Raw genomic sequence first — 22,199 nt, 5'->3', positions numbered from 1 at the left:
CCTCAGGCCAGAAGGCACCCAAAATATGACTGAGAAAAATTCTGCTTCTTTAATGTAGTAGTTGTTATTGTTAAGTCTATCATAGCTGACAGACAGGTTTTCAGAGGCTGTAAATTGCATGGGAGGAGATTGCCCATCTTTCTTTCATGGAGCAGCTGGTGTATTCGAGCTGTCTACCTACAGGTTGGCAGTGCAGCTCTTAATTCCCTAGGCCACTAGGGAAAACTTAGAGAAAACGTTAATGATGAGGGGACAGTAAAGCTTTCAGGAACTTTATTTGCTGATGTGGCATGACTCAAAATAAGAAGGAAAAACTATAATCATCCATTAGTTCTTGGAACTTGGAATACACAAAATGTGAATCAATGAACATTTGAAGTTGTTAAAGTGAAATAAATAAAATAAACACTTGAAAGCTGATATCCAAGAATTAGTGAGCTGAAATGAATTGATATTGACCATTTTTATTTGGATGATTTAAATGCCTATAGACTGTCAAAAGAACAAATGTATCTTGGAGAAAGTGCAACCAGGCTGCTCCTTAGAGGCAAGGATGGTGAAGTTTCATCTCACATACTTTGACCATGATGTTAGAAGGGGCCAGTCCTTGGAAAAAGACATCACACTTGGTATGGTTGAAAATTAGTGAAAGAGGAAAACCTTGAATAAGATGAATTGACACAGTGTCTGGGCAATGCACAGATCTGCTGTTCATAGCATTGCTATGAGTTCTGGGCAACGCATTGACACCTAACAGCAACAATATGGTCTACTATGCCAGGAACAACAAGTGGAAGAGAAATAGCATAAGATTGATCATTAAAAGAATATTTGAAGGCCTCCGGAAACTCTATGTACGAACAGTGCTCAGGCCGTTCATTCACAGGGTCGCTATGAGTCGTCTATGACTCGACGGCACCAAACAAGAACAACAACATATTCTGGAGTATATAGTGTTTTCAGTATAGGATAATATTCACATACCTATATGTGCTAGAATTGATTCCTTTGCACTGTGGTGCTAGAGAAGAGTACTGAATATCCCATAGACTGACAAAAGAACAAACATATGTCTTGGAGAAGGTACAGCCAGAGTTCTCCTTAGAGGAAAAGATGATGAAGCTTTGTCTCACATACTTTGGACATGTTGCTAAGAGAGGTTATTCCTTGGAGGGAGACATCATGCTTGGGAAGGTGGTGGGACAGCAAAGGAGAGAAAGACCCTCAACTAGGTGGGTTGACACAGTGACTCCAGCAATGAGCTTAAGTGTCAGAGATTGTGAAAATCACACATGTTGTGTTTGCTTAAAAGTTGGCTTGCTTAGTCATTACAGTTTGCTCTCTCTGATCTCCAGCTACCTTAACTGCAGACACATGGTCTTGCAAATTTTCAACAGCTGTGGGACAGGACAAGGATAAGAGAAAGTGTGTTTCCATACACTAGGCAGCAGGACTTGAGGCAAACAAGACTTGTGGCAGCAAGACTTGAGGGAAACTGGAGCAAGACCCTTATGAAAATGAGACCCTGGTGGTAGAGTGACTGTGACATTGATGTGGAGAAACTGTAGCAAGGTCTAAGCAGAGGAGCCCTGAGGTAAACGCCACAGTTAAAGGTTGTTGCTGTTCTTGCTAGATAGTTGAAGGAGAAGCTGGCTTGTAACCTCCTCTGAGGAAAACCTTGCTTGATTATTTGAATTTGACTGCTAAACTGAAATCAAAGCCTAGACTGCTTGAGGAATTGTACCTCGAAAGTTGGTCTAAAACCTGGACTTACACGGGGTGACATTCTTTGCCTTCTCCACTCTCCAACTAACTTCCCTGATAAATCCCATTCTCAGTACCACAACTGTGAGTCTGCAAGTCAGCAATTAATAAATGAACTTCTTGCTGTTAATGTGGCTGTTGAGGCACCATGGGGCTGGGCTATGAAATCTTAATCTGTTTTCTGCTCTGGGCCAGTGAGGGCCTGTGCTATTATTAATCCCAATGGTCCTTTCAGAGAGGCACTCATGGCCTTGTGCCTCCATGTACCATTGTCTCCCCTTTACACAGCACAGGATAGGATAAGGTTCACATCAGTGTTCATAGTGTCACTATGAGTTGTTCTCAACAGCAACTAACAACAATATAAGTGCTAAAGAGGAAGGATGTCAGTTTTAAAGACTAAGGTGTGATTGTTCCATAACTTGTTCAATTGTTTCCTACACTTCTGAAATTTGAGTAATGAACACCAATAACAGAAGAAGGATCGATGTATTTTTTTAAATAAAATTTTTACATTGCACAGGCTTACTTAAAAGCTTGCATACCTTGTTTTTCATTCCGGACTGTTCACATTTCATTCACCACCACCACCCCAATCAAATTGTGTGACCCTATTATTAACACACCACCACCCCCTGCCCATCCTCATGCCTCTGTTCCCCCTTCTCCACCTTGGATCCTCATATTCATTCTACAATAATGGTCTTATACAATATTTGTCTGTATGGGACTGAGTTAGATCACTTAACATATGCTCTCCAGTCCCTCCCAAGTTAGGAAGTAATTTACAAAATCATTGCTCTTGTGTTCTGTGTACTATTTCATTGTGTGAATGTACCATAATTTCTCAATCCATTTGATTATGGTTGAACATTTGGACTGTTTCCATGTTCTTGCTATGGTGAATAATGCTGCTATGAACATAGGTGTACAATTTCCCTTTATGCCTCCATTCTCATTCTCTCGGGGTATATTCCAAGCAGCAGAATAGCTGGGTCATATGGAATTTTTATGTTCAGCTTTTTGAGGAAGCACCAAACTGCCTTCCAGAGTGGTTGTACCATTTAACAATCACACCAACAATATTTATGAGTTCCTTTCTTGCCACATCCTCTCCAACATTTATTACTTGCTGTCCTGTTAAACTTTGCCACTGCTACTGGGGTGAGGTGGTATTTCATTGTGGTTTTGATTTGCATATCTCTTATTGCCAGTAGTTTTGAGCATTTCCTTATGTGTCTCTTGGCCACCAGAATATACTCTTCTGTGAAAATTCTTTTCATGTCTTTTGCTAATTTTGTAATTGTGTTATTAGTCTTTTTCTTGTGGAGGCCCTGCAGGAATTCTGTATACTTTTGATATGAAACCCTTGTCTGAAATGGTATTGTCAAATGTTTTCCCCCCATCAGTATATTTTCTTTTCACTCTGTTTGAAAAGTTTTTGATGTGCACAGAGATTAAATCTTTAGAAGGTTGCATTCATCAAATATAGGATTAATGTCTTTGAATTGTGGTGTTGGAGAAGAGTACTGACTATACCATGGACTGCCAAAAGAGCAAATAAGTTGTCTGGGAGGAAGTGAATCCAGGGTGCTTCTTAGAGGAAAAGATGGTGAAACTTTGTCTCACATTGAGCATGTTGTCAGAAGTCACCACTCCTTGGAAAAAGACATCATACTTGGAAAGGTGGATGGTCAGGGAAAGAGGGGAAGATCCTCAATGAGATGGACTGACACAGTGACTGTAACAATGGGTGGAGCATATCAGATTATGAGGATGATAGAAGATAGAGCAAGGTTCAGATCTATTAGTCAGTTTATTAGTCAATTTGGCGGCACCTAACAATAACAGCATAAGGAAAACACCTACAGTTAATATGAATAACAATCACTTTAACATTGCTAATGCCAAAGATAAATAAATTGCATATTTTTACCAATTTCTGCAGTCTGAAATCGACAGAATATGTAATAAAAAGGAATTGATAGTTACTGGTGGTGAAATGCAAAAGTTGGAAACAAAGATCAATATTTGGAAAATATGGTCTTGGTAATAGAAACAACACTGTAATTGATAGAATCTTACAAGATTCTATATTACAAGTATTACAATCAGAAATACTTTTTTCAATGACATAAATTACTATTGTTCACATGCTGTTTATTGGCTGAAATACACTAGAATCAAATCAACAACATCTGTTATAAGAGAGAATGGAGAAGCTCAATCTCACTAGTCAGAAAAAGAACCAGGAGTTAACTCTGGAACAGACCATCAATGGTTTATACGTAAGCTCTTCTTGAAACCGATGACAATTAAAACATGCCCATAAGAGGTAAAGTAAAAACTTGAGTCAAAAGCATATCATTTGATAAAAAGCAGAAGGCAAGAAGAGATATGATAGAAGGGTAAATGGCAATGAGATTCATAAAGGGGAAGTGGGAAAAATGCTGTTATAATTCGACAACTGTAATTAATGTCATATAACAAAATGTATATGAATAGTTAAATAGAAGAACAATGTACTCTGTAAACTTTCTCTCAAAGCACAATAAAAAGTTTGATAAAAAAAGGAGCAGAATAGATATAGATACACCCTCAAGCCCAGAAAAAGCAAGGATTTTTGCCACTACTGAAAGATGAAATATACAAGGAAGGATCTCTCCATGGAACCACATCCTAAATTCTGATTTCTTATTTCTAGAAATGTGATACAGTAAGTTTCAGTTCTATAAGAAACACAGCAAACAAACAACCCCCTCCCAAAGTATAAACCTGAATAGATCTTTGTGAATTTAGAGGTCATCTCAAGCCAGATTTCACATACTGAACTCTAATGGCCAAAGAACAAATGAGTTATGGGATGATGTCAAGGACATTAGACATGAAAAAAGCAAGGTCATTAGTAAGATCAAAAGGGAAAAGAGAGTCCAAAACGGATGTGAGAACAGACTCTGAAACTTGCTCTAGGGAGATTTTAAATAGTGTAGCTAAAGCTCATGTAAGAAATGGTGATGTAAAAGAACAGATCTCAGAATGACTTTTGATAGAGATGAAAAAGCAGCTTATTATAATGAAACGTGCAAAAACTAGATTAGAAAACACAAAGGAAATGACATATCCAGTGCTTATCAAGCTGAAGGAATTGAAAAAAAAATTCTTTGAATTGCAATATTGAAGGTTTTGGCTTAGTGGCAAGAAGCCGTGCTGCAATCTCGAAGGCACATGGTTCGAGGGTACCAGCTGCTCCTCGGGAAAAAGATGGGCAATCTTCTCCCGTGTGATTAACTGCCTCTGAAAACCCACCAGAGGATCAGTTGTGTGTCAGTTCAACTCTACATAACACAATAACAACACAGGCAAAAGACTTAATCTTTCAGGAAGCTCCAGAAAAAAAAATGGAGGAATTGGTTTGTGTTCAGCTGTTTCGAGAGGTGACACAAGATTAAGAACCAGGAGTCCTCAAGGAAGAGCCCAAGCTGCACTGAAAGCATTGGTGGAAAGCATGGCTCCAGGAAATCATGATATAACAATTAATATATTTCAACAAATGGACCCAATACTGAAAATGTTCACTTGTCTATAAGAAGACGATAAAAATGGTTTCAGCTGTACATCTATAGGAAATTGTCAAAACTTCAAGGCAGATTCAGAAGAGGGTGTGGAATAAGGGTTTCCACATTGCTAAAGTCAGATGGACTTTGGTTGACAGTAGAGAATACCAGAAAGATATTTACCTATGCCTCATTGAATACATTTACCTATGTTTTATTGACCACACAAAAGCATTTAAGTACATATTTTAAAAAACAAGATCTCATTGCCTTCGAGTTGGAACAGACTCAGTTGTTACTCTAAAAAGAGAGTTTTTAGAGGCTTTTAATTACAAGAGAGATTGCCTATCTTTCTTCCACAGAAAGTAGATTTGAACTGCCTGCCTTCAGGTTGGCAATGCAACTCCTTACCCTCTAAGCCACCAGGGGTTCCTTTTAATGATATGCTGTTGTTGTTATGTGCTGTCGAATCGCCTGCAACCTATAGAGACCCTATGTACAGCAGCTCTGAAGCCTGCCCTGTCCTGAACCAGTCTCACTAATTCTGACACACCAACCCCCATTGTCCCAGTCATGTATCAATCCATTTCCTCCATGGTCTTCTTTTCTTGTGCTGTCCCTTCCAAGTATGATGTCCTTCTCCTGGCCACGTGCCCAAAGTATGTGAGATGAAGCTTCAAAATCTTAACCACCAAGGAGAGACTAGGTTCACCCTCTCCAAGACAGACCTATTTGTCTATAATGATACAGAATATAACAAATTATATACACAGTGTGAAGAATAAGAATTTCAGAACACTTAATTGTGTTTTTGCAGAACTTCTTTCGAAACCAAGAGGCAGTTGTTTGAACAGAACAAAGATATAAAAAAAGCAGGAGAGGTGTATGTCTTCTCATCAACTTTTGATTCTTAAAAACGCTTATATTGTGTGTATGAGTTTTATTTTTCCCTGATTGATTTTTAGAAGCTGTTACATACATTGCAAATATTTTCCCTATTCTCTTTTTGCCTTTTGACTTTAGGTATATACTTTTGCTATACTCTGGAAACTATGAACTTGGAGAAACAATGATAGTTATAGAAAGGCTTCAGGCCTTTTATTCATAGGGTTGCTATGAGTTGTGCTTGACTTGATGACAATCAACAGCAACAACAACAGCAACAACAAAACATACAAATATTTAGACTTTTAGTCAAGTCTGTCAACTATCTCCTTTATTGATATTAATGATGGTGCCTTGCTTACGAAGGACTTCCCTAGGCTAAGGTCACAAATAACCTTCTAAATATTTTCACTTAATATTTCAAAGATTTTTTTTTCTGTCCCTTTTTTGGCTTTTGAACACACATGGAATTAATTTTTGGTAAGTGATTTGAATCATTTATATATTTGTGATGTCACTGCTTATGTTGACACAGGCAAATTCCAACAAAGATAATTCCAAACAGCAAACCAAAGTTTAACTTTGAAATTAGATGATTTTATGTTTTCAAATATTTTATAACATTAGTTTTTTTACTACAATTTTTTTTATTTCTTTATTTTTAATAAAAGTTTATAGACTACAGTGATTTTTACTCGATCATTCATACATCATACAGTTTTATAACATTAATTACAATCATTTTATGTAAGTGGCAAGAAGCTGCACTGCAATCTCAAAGTCATGTGGTTTGAAGCCACCAGCTGCTCCCTGGGAGAAAGATGGGTAATCTCCTCCCTGGTGATTAACTGTCAATTCCGACTCTGTGGTACACAACAGCAATTACAATGTCTGATAAACTGCTTACTGCAAACCACCTTTCCCTTCACCCAGCTTATCTAGTTATTAAATTTTCTACCATTCCCGTCTGTGGAGGTTAACTCTCTATATGGCTTTTCTAGCCATAGATACCTGACCTTGTGGGGGAGAGGAACTGTGCCAGTGAGGGGTGTTGGCCTATCCACAAAGGGATTGGCCATCTACCATTCCACAAGGGGACTGGCCAGTCTCAACAGTCTACAAGAGGACTGGCTAGTCTAGTCAATAAATTGAACAGCTCTAGTTGCAGAGATTAGGAATCTTCCTGTACTAGAAGAGATTCTTCCACAGTGAGAGAAGAGAGACCTTCTTCCAAACAAGAGGGGATGACAGCAGCAACAGCAACAGCTGAACTGGAGAACTGGATGTAAGATGGGACTTTGGGGTGGAGAAAGGCCAATGTTGGCAAGACTGAGAACACCGTGGGACCATTAGAGGCACAAGGCTCAAAGCTGAAGTGCCTATGTGCATATTTTGGGAGCTGTTTTAACTGTATTTTGTTATTAATCTGAATTATAATTTTTAAACTCCCTTATATGATTATGTGTGGTCTGTGAGCTATCCTATCAGATTTTGGACCCAGCCAAGCAGTAAGATTGGTGTTGAGAGGGTTATAAGGAGGCATGGGAGCGTGTAGGGACATGTCTGACCTCATGGGGATTGGCTTTGTGTTCTTGATGCTTTGGGGAGGGATAGTTTCTTCCTGTGAAGTTAGTAAAGGTCAGATATTGCACTCTCCACATGGCCCTTGCTCTTTTTACACCCACCTTTTCTGTCCCTGGCATTTACAAAGCATTTGTGTAAATTCAAATAAATCAGAAATACATAATGTAGAAAGTAATGGAAGATCTATAAACTGTTCTGTCCAATCTCATTTTAAGCAAATTATTTTCAATCAACAAACATGTTTTTAAAACACACAGCATATACTTATCAGTTATTTGCACGTCTTCTTGTTGTTTTTTTTAATGAGTCACCTTCTTGAGTCCTTTATCCCCACCATTTGTCCATAGTATGGAGGCTTGTGCATTGTTAGGATACAGGAAGATAAGCCACCTGTATTTCAATACCAACAGGGTCATCTATGGTGGATAGTTTGCAGTGGAACCTTCACATTAAAATGTACTAGGAAGAAAAACCTGGTGACTTACTTCTAAAAAATTAGTCAATGAAAACTCTATGAATCAGAATTGAATATTGTCCACCTGGACTCAAACACGGCAATGTTCCTGGAGATGGCACAGGAGGAGGCGACCTTTTGATCTGTTTTGAATAGTCAGAGTCATCTTGGCAACGGCTAAAGTGAAACCAGAGTGCTTTTTGGAGGCAAAGATGGTTAAGCTACTTTTTACATATTTGTGCAGGTTGCCAGGAGAGACTATTCCTAGGAAAGGGACATTATGCTTGGAAAAGTGGAAGGTCAACAAAAGAGAAAGACCGTCAATGAGATGGATTGACACAGTGACTGTAGCAATGGGCTCAATTGTATCAGGGAAGGTGAGGCTGGCACAGGAGAAAGCATGGTTCAGATTCATTGTTCACAGGATCACTGTGGGTCATAGTTGATTCCATGGTACCTAACAACAGTCTGAGGCATCTCTTAGCATTTTACCTTCTATCTTTTAGTGTCTTTTAGACTCTGGAATGTGCAAATAGTTAAGTTGAAAGGTTGGCAATTTGAGCCAACCAAGGATATCTGCTTCTGAAAGGTATCATAGCTTTGCAAATCCTGAGGAGCAGACCTACTCTTTATAGGAGTGGAATCTACTCAACAGGAACGAAGACTAGCACCAACTCTAATCTGTGGGGTTTGTATCCATGTGAGAACTGTATACACAATTTTAATTTTTTTTACTTACCATAGAATTATCTGCTTGCTACATAAAAAAGTCTCATATACATCAATTAGAGTCCTGTGTAGTATCAATCAGAAGGAACATTTACATTGAGCATTGATTGTGTTTTTACCCTTATGTCATTTATTTCTTCCAATAATTCTGTAAAGGAGGTGGGCAAGAAGAAATGTTCTCTTTCTTGATGACAAACTCAGAGAGTGGCGTGAATCCGTAAGGCCACAGCGAGTCAATGACAGGACCAAGACTTGAACGCTCATTTCCAGACTCCAGATTTAGTGTTCTTGCTGTCACGGGCAAAGTCTCTTTCCACTTAAGTGCAAGAGGAAACTTGAGTGAAGCTAGTTGGCAGCAATATTTCAGAAATGAGAGGTCAGGGTTGTTGCTAGAAGGAAAGCGAATCTTCTAATCAATCCAGACATCATTTATTTATAGAAGCTCAAAGAAGGTGCACATCAGCAGAGGCTGGGCGGGGGAGGGAAGGGAGGTCCAGGCTGACTTCAGAGCAGGAGTCAATGATGTCCTGATGTAGGGAGGGTGGCTGGGAGGAGCGGGATAGAAGACCCAGGCTGGCTCAGAGTCCTGGCAGAACCATGTGTCTTGAGTCAATGGGATGAAGCTTGGAGAATCCCCCTTCCTCTGTCCCAGTGCATTAAGTTCTTTAAGAGAACTGTGATTTAGCTGCCTCTCTCACTCAACCCTTGACTCCTCTGAACAGAAATAACCTGAAAGAAACTGCTCTGTCTGCCAGAGCAAATGGTGGGTTTGGGTTTCCTCCAGAAAGCACCAGTCTCAGCTTACTTTCTCTAGACTGCCCTGTCCAGTCTGATTTTTCATCAGCACTGAGGTTGCTGGGTTCTCTGGCTGGGCCCTAAGAGATGGAGGCTGTGTGGGGTTATTTCAAAGTAACCTATAGGATAGGCCATCTTAGCCCAGTCACTGAGGCAGTCAAGTGGTCTTCCCTGAGGTGAGGTGAAGAGCATCGCCTGGAGGTGAGGCCTGGGCCTCCATCCACTTGATCACAAGAATTGACTTATGGTTCACTTCTCTGATAAGTCCCTGGTTTCTTTATTTCAAGGCCAAGAGTCTGGACTAGAAAATGATGTCCAGGGTATGGTGTCCCCTATTGGTGTCCCACCCACCCACCTCATTCTATTAGAGATATATTATAGCTTTTATAAGGACTCTAGGGCAGTGTCATGATGATGGAGAGGAGATTGAAACTGTCAACAACTTTGACTTGCTTGGATCCAAAATTGGTAAAGCAGTCAGGAAAAAAAGGAGACACATTGCACTGGGAAAATCTGCAGTTAGGGACCTTTCCAAATTATTAAGGAGTAGTGATGTCAGTTTGAGGACTAAGGTGTGTCTGATTCAGGCCATGGTCTTTCCGATTACTAGCTATGCATTCAAGATCTGGACCATGAATAAGGATGACAGAAAAAGAGTTGATGTCTTTGAGCTGTGATGTTGGAGAAGAGCACTGAATATCCCATGGTAAGCCAAGAGGACAAATAGCTATGTCTTGGAGAGGGTGCAGTTGGAGTGTTCTTTGGAGTCAAGAATGATGAGGCTTCACCTCACATACTTTGGACATATTGCTAGGAGGTGTTATTCCTTGGAGAGGTACTTGATGTTGGGGAGGGGTGAGGGTCGGCGTAGGAGAGGAAGACCCTCAACCAGGTGGATTGACATGGTGACTGCTGCAGTGGGCCTCTTTGTGTCAGGAAGTGTAAGGATGGTGCAGGACAGGATTAGGTTCAGATCTTTTGTTCATAGGGTCTTTATAAGTCGTACTCCACTCAATGGCACCTAACAACAACAACCACAACAACATTTCCTTCTCTGTGCAATAGGGAAAGCCTTTATCCCAGCTGTAGTTGTTGTTATGTGTGGTGGAGTCACTTGGAACTTGTAGAGACCCTATTTACAACAGCTCTGAACACTGCTCTACTTTGAGCCAACCTCATTATCTCTGACACATCTACTCTTATTACCTAGTCACTAAATCAATCCATCTCATCGAGGGTCTTCCTCTCTTGTGCTGTCTCTCCATCCTTCCAAGCATGATGTCCCTCTCCAAGGACTAGTTCCTCCTTGCAACATGCCCAAAGAATGTCAGATGGAGCTTCAAAATCTTTGCATCCAAGAAGCAGCCTGGTGCCACCTTCTCCAGGAAGTATCTGTTTGTTCTCCTAGTAGCTCATGGTATATTTAGTATTCTTTTCTAGCACCACAGCTCAACGGCATCAATTCTTCTTCTGTCATTCTTAGTCACTGTCCAGCTTTCTGGTGCATAGCAAGTAATTATGAAGACCATGGCCTGAATCAGGCACACTTTAGTTCCTAGACTGATATCATTGCTCTTCAGTAGTCTGGAGAGTCCCTAATGGATTTTCCCAGTGGAAGTCATCTTTTGATCTGATTGTGGAGCCAAGCAAACTGAAGCAGTTAACAATCTTAAGCTCTCCACTATCTATCATGATGCTACCAAAAGGCCCAGTAGTTAGACTCTTTGTTTTCTTGATGCTAAATGTCAATCTACATTAAAGGCTCCTGTCCTTGACCTTCTGAAGCAAATGCCTCAGGTCCTCCTCAGTTTCAGCAGTCAAGGTTGTGTCCTCTGCATAACACAGGTTATTGATGAGTCTTCCTCCAAGAATGATGCTACATTCCTCCTCATAGAGCCTTGCCTCCCTGATGGTCTGTTTCACTATAGATTGAAAAGGTATGGAGATAGGACACATCCTTGGCATACACTTTTCCTGATTTTGAACCATGCAGTGGTTTCCTTGCTCTGTTTTGACAACTGCCTCCTGGCCCAAGTATAGCTTCTGCATAAACACTATCAAGTATTCTGGGATTCCCATTCTTCTCAGAGTAAACCAAAGAAGACTGTTAAATGAGTTAAATGATTAAATGAGTTTAATAGTGTCTCTAACACTACGATGCCCTCCATGAAGTTCTTTTTTGTTGAGGAAAACTGGAAGATGGATGGGCTAAAGAAGGGTCTGGGAGAACTCATCACCACTCTGAAGAGGGCAAAGGTGCCATCTGATACCGAGGTTGTCTGCCTACATCGACTTAACTCAGCAGAAGCTTGATGCCAAGAATGCCGTGGCTGCACAGAACAGCTACAAAGTGACTAATGGGACCCTCACTGGGGGGATCAGCCCTGACATGATCAAAGACTGTGGAGCCACTTGGATGGCTCTGTGACACTCAGAAAGAATGTATGATTTTGGAGAGACATATGAGCTGATTGGACACAAAGTAGCCCATGCCCTGGCAGAGGGGCTTGTAGTCATTGCCTGTATTGAAGAGAAGCTGGATGAGAGGGAGGCTAACATCACTGAGAAGGCTGTTTTTGAGTAAATTAAGGCCATCACAGATAATGTGATGGACTAGAGCAAGGTTGTCTTGGCCAGCATGGGCCAGTGGTACCAGCAAGATTGTAACATCCCAACAGCTCCAGGGATGGCTCAAGTCCAATGTCTGTTTACAGATCAGGCCAATCACTTCTCCACTTACTACAATGGTTGGAATAAAACATGTCACCAAGGTGGCTTCTCATTGGCTAGGAAGTATGAGAGGTGGAGCTTGCTCTTGGGTCCCCTTGCTCCCCAGTAAGAGGGCAGGAGGAGAGAAAGCTTTCTTCTCTGTTCCTGTCACACACTGAGAAAACCCTGTCCTTCCCTCAGAGGGCAGGGGAGCTACCCTTTACCATGAGTCCAATGTCTGTGTGTATTGTGTGTGAGCTGCCCCATGTGTGGGTGGTGTGGGGGGGTAGGGGAGGGAGAGGCAGGAAATAAACATTTGGCACTGAAAAACAAACAAAAAAGTTGAAACACTTAGACTAGTACTGGCACATGATGTTAGGTGCCAGCAAGTCAAGTATGACTTATAGACACTCTACGAACAGCAGATCTGAACCATCTCCTACCTTATGCCATCTTCATCATCTACCTCTAGCACACTTGATTAAGTTCGATGCTGCAGTCACTGTGTTAATCCGTTTCATCAAGGATCTTTCTCTCTTTTGCTGACCCTTCATCTCTCCAAGCATGATCTCCCTTTCCAAGGAATAGCCTCTCCTAGCAACATGCCCAAAGTATGTGAGATGAAGCTTTGGCATTCAAGAAGCATTCTAACTATACACTCTCTAAGACATACCTGGTTTTTTTACAGTCTGTGGAATATTTAGTATTCTTCTCTAGCACCAGAGGTCAAAGGCATCAACTTTTTGTCTGTCATTCATATTTATTGTCCATCTCTCAGTAGCAAGTGATTCAAAAGGCCAGAGCCTTATTCAGGTACACCTTGGTCTTCTAACTGACATCTTTGCTCTTCACTAATTTGGAGAGGTTCCCAACAGAAGAGTTGCCCAATGCAATACATCTCCTGATCTCCTGACTGCTAATATGAAGGGTGTTGACTATGGATCCAAGTAAGACTAAATTGGTGATGACTTCAATCTTTTCTCCATCTGTTATGATGTTGCTTATAAGTTCAGTGGTGAGGAGTTTTATCTTCTTTATTTGAGGAAGCAAAAGTGAAATCCACTTCCTAAGCAACATGCCTCTGGAAACTCTATGAACTTTGATAAATGTCGAGAGTTGTAAAAAGGCTTCAGGCCTTTTGTTCACAGGGTTATTATGAGTCGTGCTCCACTCGACAGCAATCAACAACAACAACAACAACATCCCTCTTGAAGGCTATAGTCTCTGATCTTCTGCACATATCAAGTGCTTACTAAATGTTTGTCAATTAAATCTTACTTTTAAGTTTGAGGGCAGGTAAGAGTGGTAACGTATTGGACTTCTCCCTTCCAGAAGAGACACAATTCACAGTACATACTAGAGTTCACCAGTGTTTCTTTCTGTCTGAGCACTGCTGAGGCTTTGGGGGCATCACCATACTAGTAAGTCAACACAGCCGACTCTCCTTTCCAGAAAATAGCAATAGTAACCAACTTAGAAGCTTCTCAAAAGCTTCCTTCTTACATAATTTAGTTGAATCCTCTCACTATTCTGCAAGGCAATTGGAGGTTCTCATCCCAAGCTCACAGGTAAAAAGCCTGAGGCTCACAGAGGTGCACTGTGGCAAGGCCAACCAGACCCCCAGTTTTTCCAGTCTGCTCCTGGGGCAGAAGTCTAGGGCAGAGGTCTTCTTTTCTTAAAGAATTGATGTTTTAAGTCATCCTGCAAAGCAAAAAGTGGCTCACATAGGGAAGGAGGACAAACTGAGTTCAAGGCTCAGGGAAATTGAGTGGCAACTGCCTCTGAAAACCTGCTGGAGGTTCAGCTATGGATAACTTCCAACTTGATGACACCCAGCAACAACAATAGAAAAAGTATTTGGACTTACCGTATTTTGAAGGATTATTGCTTATTGCTGTACACTTAGGTTACTTTCAATTTTATGATATCATCATGCATCTAATAAACTAATAAAAACTGTTATTTCAAAACATCAGAAGCAGTTATAGATCTGAACATATTGCATATATTGCTGACGTCACCATAAATTGGTCCAGTTTTTCAGAAAAACAATGCAATAAAATTTAAGAGCTATAAAATTATTCCTGTAATTACACTTCCAAGAAAAAACTCTAAGAATTCAAAAGAAGGGGGAAAGTAATTTGTACCTAGTTGCTCTTAGAAATGCTATTTATAAAAATTTGAAGTAACTCAAATGCCCAACCATCTGGTTTGGTCTTAAACATCATAATCTAGACACTGCAATATAAATAAGCTATTAAAAAGGAAAAATATGAGATCTATGTCAAAGCATGGGTGAATACATATATGAAAACTTTTAAGTGGGGAAAATGGCTAGCTAGTATATAATTTTGGGGGATAGCCAAGCAAAGCAAAGGCATGGATCTGTTCAACAAATTGACAAAGATGAGATGCAAGTAGGCATAGACTTTTCTCATAAAAAGGTTTATGTTGTTGTTGTTATTTGCTGTCGAGTTGCTTGTGACTCATAGGGACCCTATGTACAACAGCCATAAACCCTGCTCTGTTCTGTGCCAATCTCACTGTCTCTGACACACCCATCCCGATTACCCCAGTCACTGACTCAATACACCTCATTGAAGGTCTTCCCCTCCTGCACTGTCCCTCCACCCTCCCAAGCATGATGTCCCTCTTGAAGAACCAGTCCCTCCTTACATGTCCAAAGTATGTCAGACAAAGCCTCAGAATCCTTGCCTCCAAGGAGCAGCCTGTTTTAACCCTCTCCAGGATGAACCTGTTCGTTTTCTTAGCAGTCCATGGTATATTCAATACTCTTCTCCAGCACTATAGCTCAAAGGCATCAATTCTCCTTCTATCCTCCCTGGTCATTGTCCAGCTCTCTTATGTATAGCAAGTGATTGCAAAGACCATGGCCTGTTTCAGGCACATTTTAGTCTCCAGAGTAACACCATTGTTCTGCACTACTTCAGAGAGGTCCCTAACAGCAGACTTCCCCATTGCAATGCATCTTTTAATTTCCTGGCTGCTGGTGCCAAGAATGTTGACTGTGGAGCCAAGCAAACTAAAGCTATGAGCAATCTCAATCTCTTCACCATCCATCCTGATGCTGCCAATTGGCCCAGTGGTGAGAATCTTTGTCTTCTTGACATTGAGCCTCAATCCATATTGAAGGCTGCAGTCTTTGACCCTCTGCAGCAAGCGCTTCAGGTCTTCCTCAGTTAAGCAAGCAGAATTAAGATTATAGTGGGGGAAAAATAAAGACAACAATAGCTTGTAAACTTATAGATAGATAAGACCAACTGCAGGAGTGGCATCCACTTCCTAAACAACATGCCTCTGGAAACTCTATGAGCTTTGATAAATGTCCATCCATAGTTATAGAAAGACTTCAGGCCTTTTGTTCATAGGATCGCTGTGAGTCGTGCACAACTCAACAGCAATCAACAACAATAAGAACAACACATAATTTTCTCAGCTCAGTGTAAAATAATGAATAAGGAAGACTGAAGAAGAATTGATGCATTAGAATTGCGGTGTTGGTGAAGGATATGGAGTACACCATGCCCTGCCAGAAGAGCAAACAAATTTGTCTTGGAATAAATCCAGCTAGGATGGTCTTTAGTGGTAAGGATGTTGAAATTTCATCTCAGCTACTTTCGATAGGATGCTATGAGGGACCAGTGCCTGGAGAAGGTTATAATTCTTGGTAAAACAGAAGGTCAATGAAAAAGAAAGACCCTCAATAAGATTAATTTATAGAGTGGCTACAACAATAGGTTCAGACATTCAACAACTATGAGAATGATAGTGTTTTGTTGTACATTTGTTTGTTCTGCTGAGTCAGAAGCAAATTGACAGAACCAAATAATAATAGCAATGCAAAAGGTTGCAATAGCCTCTTGAGAGGTAGATTTAAAAGTTGCTCTTGTGATATTGAAGCTGGCCTGGCTAGAGACATTGATTTGATCTACCCAGTTCATCAATGATCAAACTAAGTTTAAAGGTAAGTTAAACCATTGGAGGAACTAATAACCCAAGTTTTTCCAACCGTGGAGTTGGTGCCAGGTGTACTGAACACTGGAGAGGGGGTGGCTTAGAGAGGGTGCAGTCACAGAGCCAGAGCCGTTTGTCCTAGCCTTGCTGCATCAGTTGGAGAGGACACTGTACACTCATCCATCAATCTACTTCTTCCTTGAGCATTTCATCATTAATCATTATGTTCAGGTACTGTACTTATGGGGCCACAGAAGGCAAAAATACGGGAGCTCAAGATTTAATTGCAGAGACAGACAAGAAAATCCCTGACTCCAGTACCCTGTGGTACAATCTATACTCAATTAGGACAAATGGTTCTGGCTGCCCAGAGGAGTGGGGAGAATCTCTCTATACATGTTGACTGACATTTGAGTGCTGAGGAAGGAATAGCTTGATAACGAAGATAGAGATGAGTTATCTTGGCAGAGGAAACTGCATGCCATGCAAAGTCCATGTGAGAATAGTGTACTTGGAAAACAAAACAAAAGAAAAGAAAAGAAAGAATTTCTGGAGGAGGGTAATAGCATACAATTGGTTAACATGGAGACAGGGTAACTAAAGCCCTCTAGTCTCTTCCTGAAGAAATGCTTACAAGCTGGTTATTTCCCATTCTGTGGTTAGCTGACCTTATCACCTTGCAATGGTGTTCTAGTGGGTATGTGGTTGTGCTGCCCAGCCTTCTGATACACAGCAGGTGATGGAGAAGAACATAGCCTGAATCAGGTGCACCTTAGTCTTCAAACTGGTATCAAGAGTTTCTACTAAATGTTGAAATCAGAAAATACACCCATTCTTCACTTTCTGACAGAGCTAGCTTCCAAAGACATTAAGAAAAGATAGTGTTATGCAAAAAATGGAGAATGACCAATTACAAAATAGAAGATGGTGGTGTCATTACATAATTGTCAGATTACATAATTACATAATTGTCAAACTACTGAGAATCATGGCTCAGCAAATTGATGCATAATCTTAACAATCACTGCTCATGTTATTCTCACCCTCCAAATTGTCATTGGTTACTGCTAACACAACATGTTAATGTGCAAGAAAGTTGGATGATGGATTTTCCCCCTATTGACATAAATGTGAAATGTTGGCTTAGAAGATAATACAAGAAGAATATGTGTCCTGAATTTTCTGGTCTACCATAAAGGAATCTTATTAATTGGACAATGTTGGTTTTTGTAACCCCACTCGGTTTCTTAATGAGCACTGCTTACTATTGTCAAAGCTCAGAAACACATTAGTTGAGGATCCTCATTACACACCCTGAGAAATTTCAGCTTTGACCTGCTCTTGAGAACTGGAGATTATTTCCATGGTGAGCTTAAACCAAAGCACCAGTTGTCAAAACATTTGCAGCTCATGGCAACTCAGTATATTGTACAGTAGACATTGCTCCTTACGGCTTTCAAGCCTGTGGACTTTCAGTGGCGATAGGAAGCAGATTGCTTGAGGGTTACCTTGGAGGGTTCAAGCCCTCAACTTTATTATTATTATTCATTATTTTTAAATTATTATTAATTTCAATGAAAATTTACAGAGACTTTGGATTTCTATTCATTCATTCATTCATTGTTGCACTTATCTCCCTCCCCAACCCACCCCCCTAGTACACTACCCTCTTGGAAAAGTAAAGAAAAATTCTTTCATTGTTTTACAAACCCTCCCCCAAGGTCCACTCCACTATGCAACCTTTGCTCTGGACTCCTGTCATGACAATAATACCTAATCACATATCCCTTTTATACAGTTTTCTCCCTCATCTGTTTCAATGCAGTATACATTATTGAACCCATATTTCTCAGTCTCCCCCCAACTCCGAGGTCAGTCCTGTTTTACAACAGTGGCACCATGCAGTATTTATCCTTTTGTGACTGAGATACTTCACTCAGCATAATGTCCTCCAGGGTCACCCATTTTGAATAATATTGCATGAGTTCCTTGTTTTTCAGTGCAGTGTAGTATTTCATTGTGTGAATATACCACAGCTTCTCTATCCATTCGTTTGTTGATGGGCACTTAGGTTGTTTCCAACTCCTTGCTATTGTGAACAAAGCCACGATAAACATGGGTGTGCATATATCTGCTTGGGTAGCAGTTATTGTCTCTTTGGAGTATATTCCCAGTAGTGGAATTGCTGGGTCAAATGGTGTCTCTATTTGCAACTTTTTCAGAAAGCGCCACACCACTTTCCACAGTGGTTCCACCATTTTACAGTCCCACCAACAGTGAATAAAGGGTTCCAGTTTCTCCACAACCTCGCCAGCATTTGTTGCTTGTTGTTCTGTTAAATTTTGCTAGTCTTACTGGGGTGTGATGATATCTCATAGTTGTTTTGAGTTACATCTCTCGTAGAGCTAGGGATTTTGAACATTTCTTCATGTGCTTTTTGGCCATCTGAATATCTTCTTTGGTGAAGTGTCTGTTCATATCCTGTGCCCATTTTTTTTATTGGATTATTTACCTTTATCTTGTTGTGGTGCTCAAGTATTTTATAAATTCTGGATGTTGTTGTTGTATTCTGGATATAAGTCCTTTATCTGATATGTCATTCCCAAATACTTGTTCCCAGTCTTTGGCTTCCCTTTTTTACCCTGTTGGAGAAGCTTTTGGGTGTGCATAGGGATTTGATTCTTAGAAGATCCCATTCATCTATTTTATCTTCTCCTGGTTGTAGGTAATCCCTCAACTTTTAAGTTAGTAATCTAGCACTTAACTGTTTGTACCACCCAGGCCTCATACAAACTTAGAAACAGAACATTCTTTCTTTTCCCCTCTACCCTCTCGTATACCATCCTGGCCATCCAAAAGAAGAAACAAAACCTGTCTTGGAGGAAGTGAAACCAGGGTCCTCCTTAGAGGCAAAGATGGTGAAAGTTCATCTCACACATTTTGATCATATTTTCAGGAGAAAAACAACATCATTCTGGGAAAAGCAAAAGATCAGCAAAAAAGGAAGACTCTCAGCAAGATGGAGTGGCACAGTAACTGCAGCCAAGGGCTTGAAATGGTAAAATGTCTTGAAGATGGCACAGGATAGTTCATAGGGTCACTGTGAGTCATAGTCAACTTGATGGCACAACTACAACAGTAGGCATATCATTGTAGTTTTAATTGAATTACATTTTTAAATGACTAATAATGAACGGATTGAGAAATTGTGGTCCATTCACATGATGGAATACTATGTAGCATTCAAAAGCAATGATTTTGGAAAATACTACATAATTTGGGCGAGATTAGAGAGCATTGTGCTGAGTGAACTAACTCAGTCTCTTAAGGACAAATACTGCCTAAGACCAATATTGTAAAAATAGAAGGATAAGTAGTAAAACATGTTTGGGAGTCCAAGGGGGGAAGGAGAGGGATCAGAGGAGTGGGGGAGCAGGAGGGGAATCACAGGGTTACACAGTTTGGTTGGTGGAGGGAGGAGCTAAAGGAAAGGGTGAAGATCCGGTGGAGCGCCGGATCCTTAAAAACGCGCGCCCCCTGCTGCCTGCAGCCCGAGATTGTTCAGTGGCTGGAGGGAGGAGCTAAAGGAAATGGGAAAGATTTGGCTGAGACCTGAAAATATGAGATAATGGTGAACATAGTTCACATAGTTAATGATGGGTCATGTACCTTCCGGATTGCAGCACAGCTTCTTGCCACTAGGCCACCAGAGCTCCTAATGTCATGTACTTCCTTTTTTTAAAAAAAATATATTTTCTATTTATTTACATACAAAATTCATGTACATTGTGTTTCACACTTTCCTTCATTCACATTGTGTTTCATACAATCATTCCCATACCTTCTGTTTTATAAAATTAACCTCCATTGACCTATGTCCATAGTAGGTGACTCATAGCGACCCTATGAACGAAAGACCTGAACACTTATATAACTTTCATAGTATCTCCAAATTCATAGGGTTTCTGGAGGCAAGCTATTTCAGAAGTGGATGCTACTCCTGCTGCCAAGCTTGTTTTAATCAGGAAGCTCCACCAAACACTGTCCACCATGGGTAACCATTATCACATTTGACACATCAGAGTCACAGTGTTCAGCATCACAGCAACCACGAGTTACCTCTGTACAGCAAATGGACAGACCAGTGCTATAACACCTAGAAGAATGTTTGACAAAAAGACAATTAAAACCAGGCCTGAGGGACGCAGATTAAAATCACCCACGTTTGGCTTGGTAGCATCACTTTCTGTCTACTAGGCCAATTGAGCTCTCTCTATGGTCTCCAAATACTTTAATTGCAGACACATGGTCTTGCAAATCATCAACAGCTGTGGGACCAATGTAAGAAAGTGCTTTCCACACTGAGAGAGACAGTGATGGAGAGAGGATGAAGTGGAAAAGCGTAACCAGAGAAACCTTGGAGATGGAGCCACAGTTAGAGGTTTTGCTTGCTGGATGACTGAAAAGGGAAAGCCGACTTGTAACTGTTTGGTAAAAGTTTGCTAGATGATTAAGGAAACTAGAGTCTTTTTGCATTTGGGCTGCTGAACTGACCTGGACTTTCATTAACTGAGGAACTGTGTGCTGTTAATCTGACTTGAGACTGCCAGACTTGCATTGTGTAATATTCTTTGCTACCCCACTCCACAAACTATTTCCCTAACAAATCCTATAAATGTGAGTAAAGTTTGTGAGTAAAGTAATAGTTCTACACATATGTCAAAAATATTGCAAAATGTGAATGAAACTACTGATTTTCAAACTAATTTTTGTTGGTTTTTTGCTACCTATAAAAGTTACAATTTGTCATACCTTTACTGAAGTCAGAACTACTCTGTTAGTTTATATCCAAGTGATATTTTCCAAAGAAAAGAAATGAAATGGAGAAAACAAAAACCATCATGGCATATGCATTGTGTGCAGTTTCTAGTTTACAATCTTAGGCCTTTAATACCTGCATTTGCCAGAGAAAAGGAAAACATATTTACTGAATATACTGTGTGAAGTGATCTAAAATCTTGAAGAGCAAGTTCTGTTCTCTTTTTCCCAAAGAAGCGAAAAATATTTAATTATAGGGAGATAGTCAACTTTGCCTCCACCAAGCCTAGCTCTTTTGCTTTACTAAATTCACAGAAGTTGACATTTCTTAACAATTAAGTCTATTAAAGAATGCACTATCATTCCCCTTAAGAAAAAAAAACACAAAAAAAACCAATTGCAAGATATTCATATAAATATTCACTGAGAAAAAGGATGGTTCAATTTTTTTGTGGAATAAAGGAAAATAAAACTGGATCCAGTCTGCAAGTAAAATACTCACTTACTAGCAGCTTAGTACTTTCTTCCAAGAATTTTTATTGGAGGATTTGGAGTAATCTAGGTGATTAGAATTCACAGAGACAGGGTACTCATTTTAAATGGGTATGTTTATCTTTCTGTATAAGAGACACCCAGCTTCGCAAGAATGTTCTTAAAAATAAAAATAACTTAAATTCACCACCAAAAAGCTTCCATTTTGATGCAATGCCAAAAGATAACAACTATTAACAGCTGCAATCAATATGGATAGGCAAATAAAAATGCAACAGAAAAAATGTAAACAGCCTGTAAGAATCACACAATAAACCAACTTGACCTCATAGATATCTATAGACTAATGCACCCCAAAAAAGCACAGTATACCTTCTTCTCCAAAGTGCATGGAACATTCTCTAGAATAGATCACATTCTAGGTCACAAGATAAGCATCA

The 22,199-nt window shown here is 40.1% G+C and overlaps 1 pseudogene; it reads left to right on the top strand.

The window, feature by feature from the left end:
- The first annotated feature begins 11,922 nt into the window (after nucleotides 1-11,922).
- LOC102869550 overlaps nucleotides 11,923-22,199 on the top strand; it is a 36,387-nt pseudogene continuing 26,110 nt past the window's right edge.

Source organism: Elephantulus edwardii, unplaced genomic scaffold (genome assembly GCF_000299155.1).
Source record: "Elephantulus edwardii isolate Elephantulus edwardi_28Jun2011 unplaced genomic scaffold, EleEdw1.0 scaffold00252, whole genome shotgun sequence".
NCBI lineage: Eukaryota > Metazoa > Chordata > Mammalia > Macroscelidea > Macroscelididae > Elephantulus > Elephantulus edwardii.
Note: the sequence above shows the minus strand (reverse complement) of the source record. Positions and strands in the feature narration are given on the sequence as shown.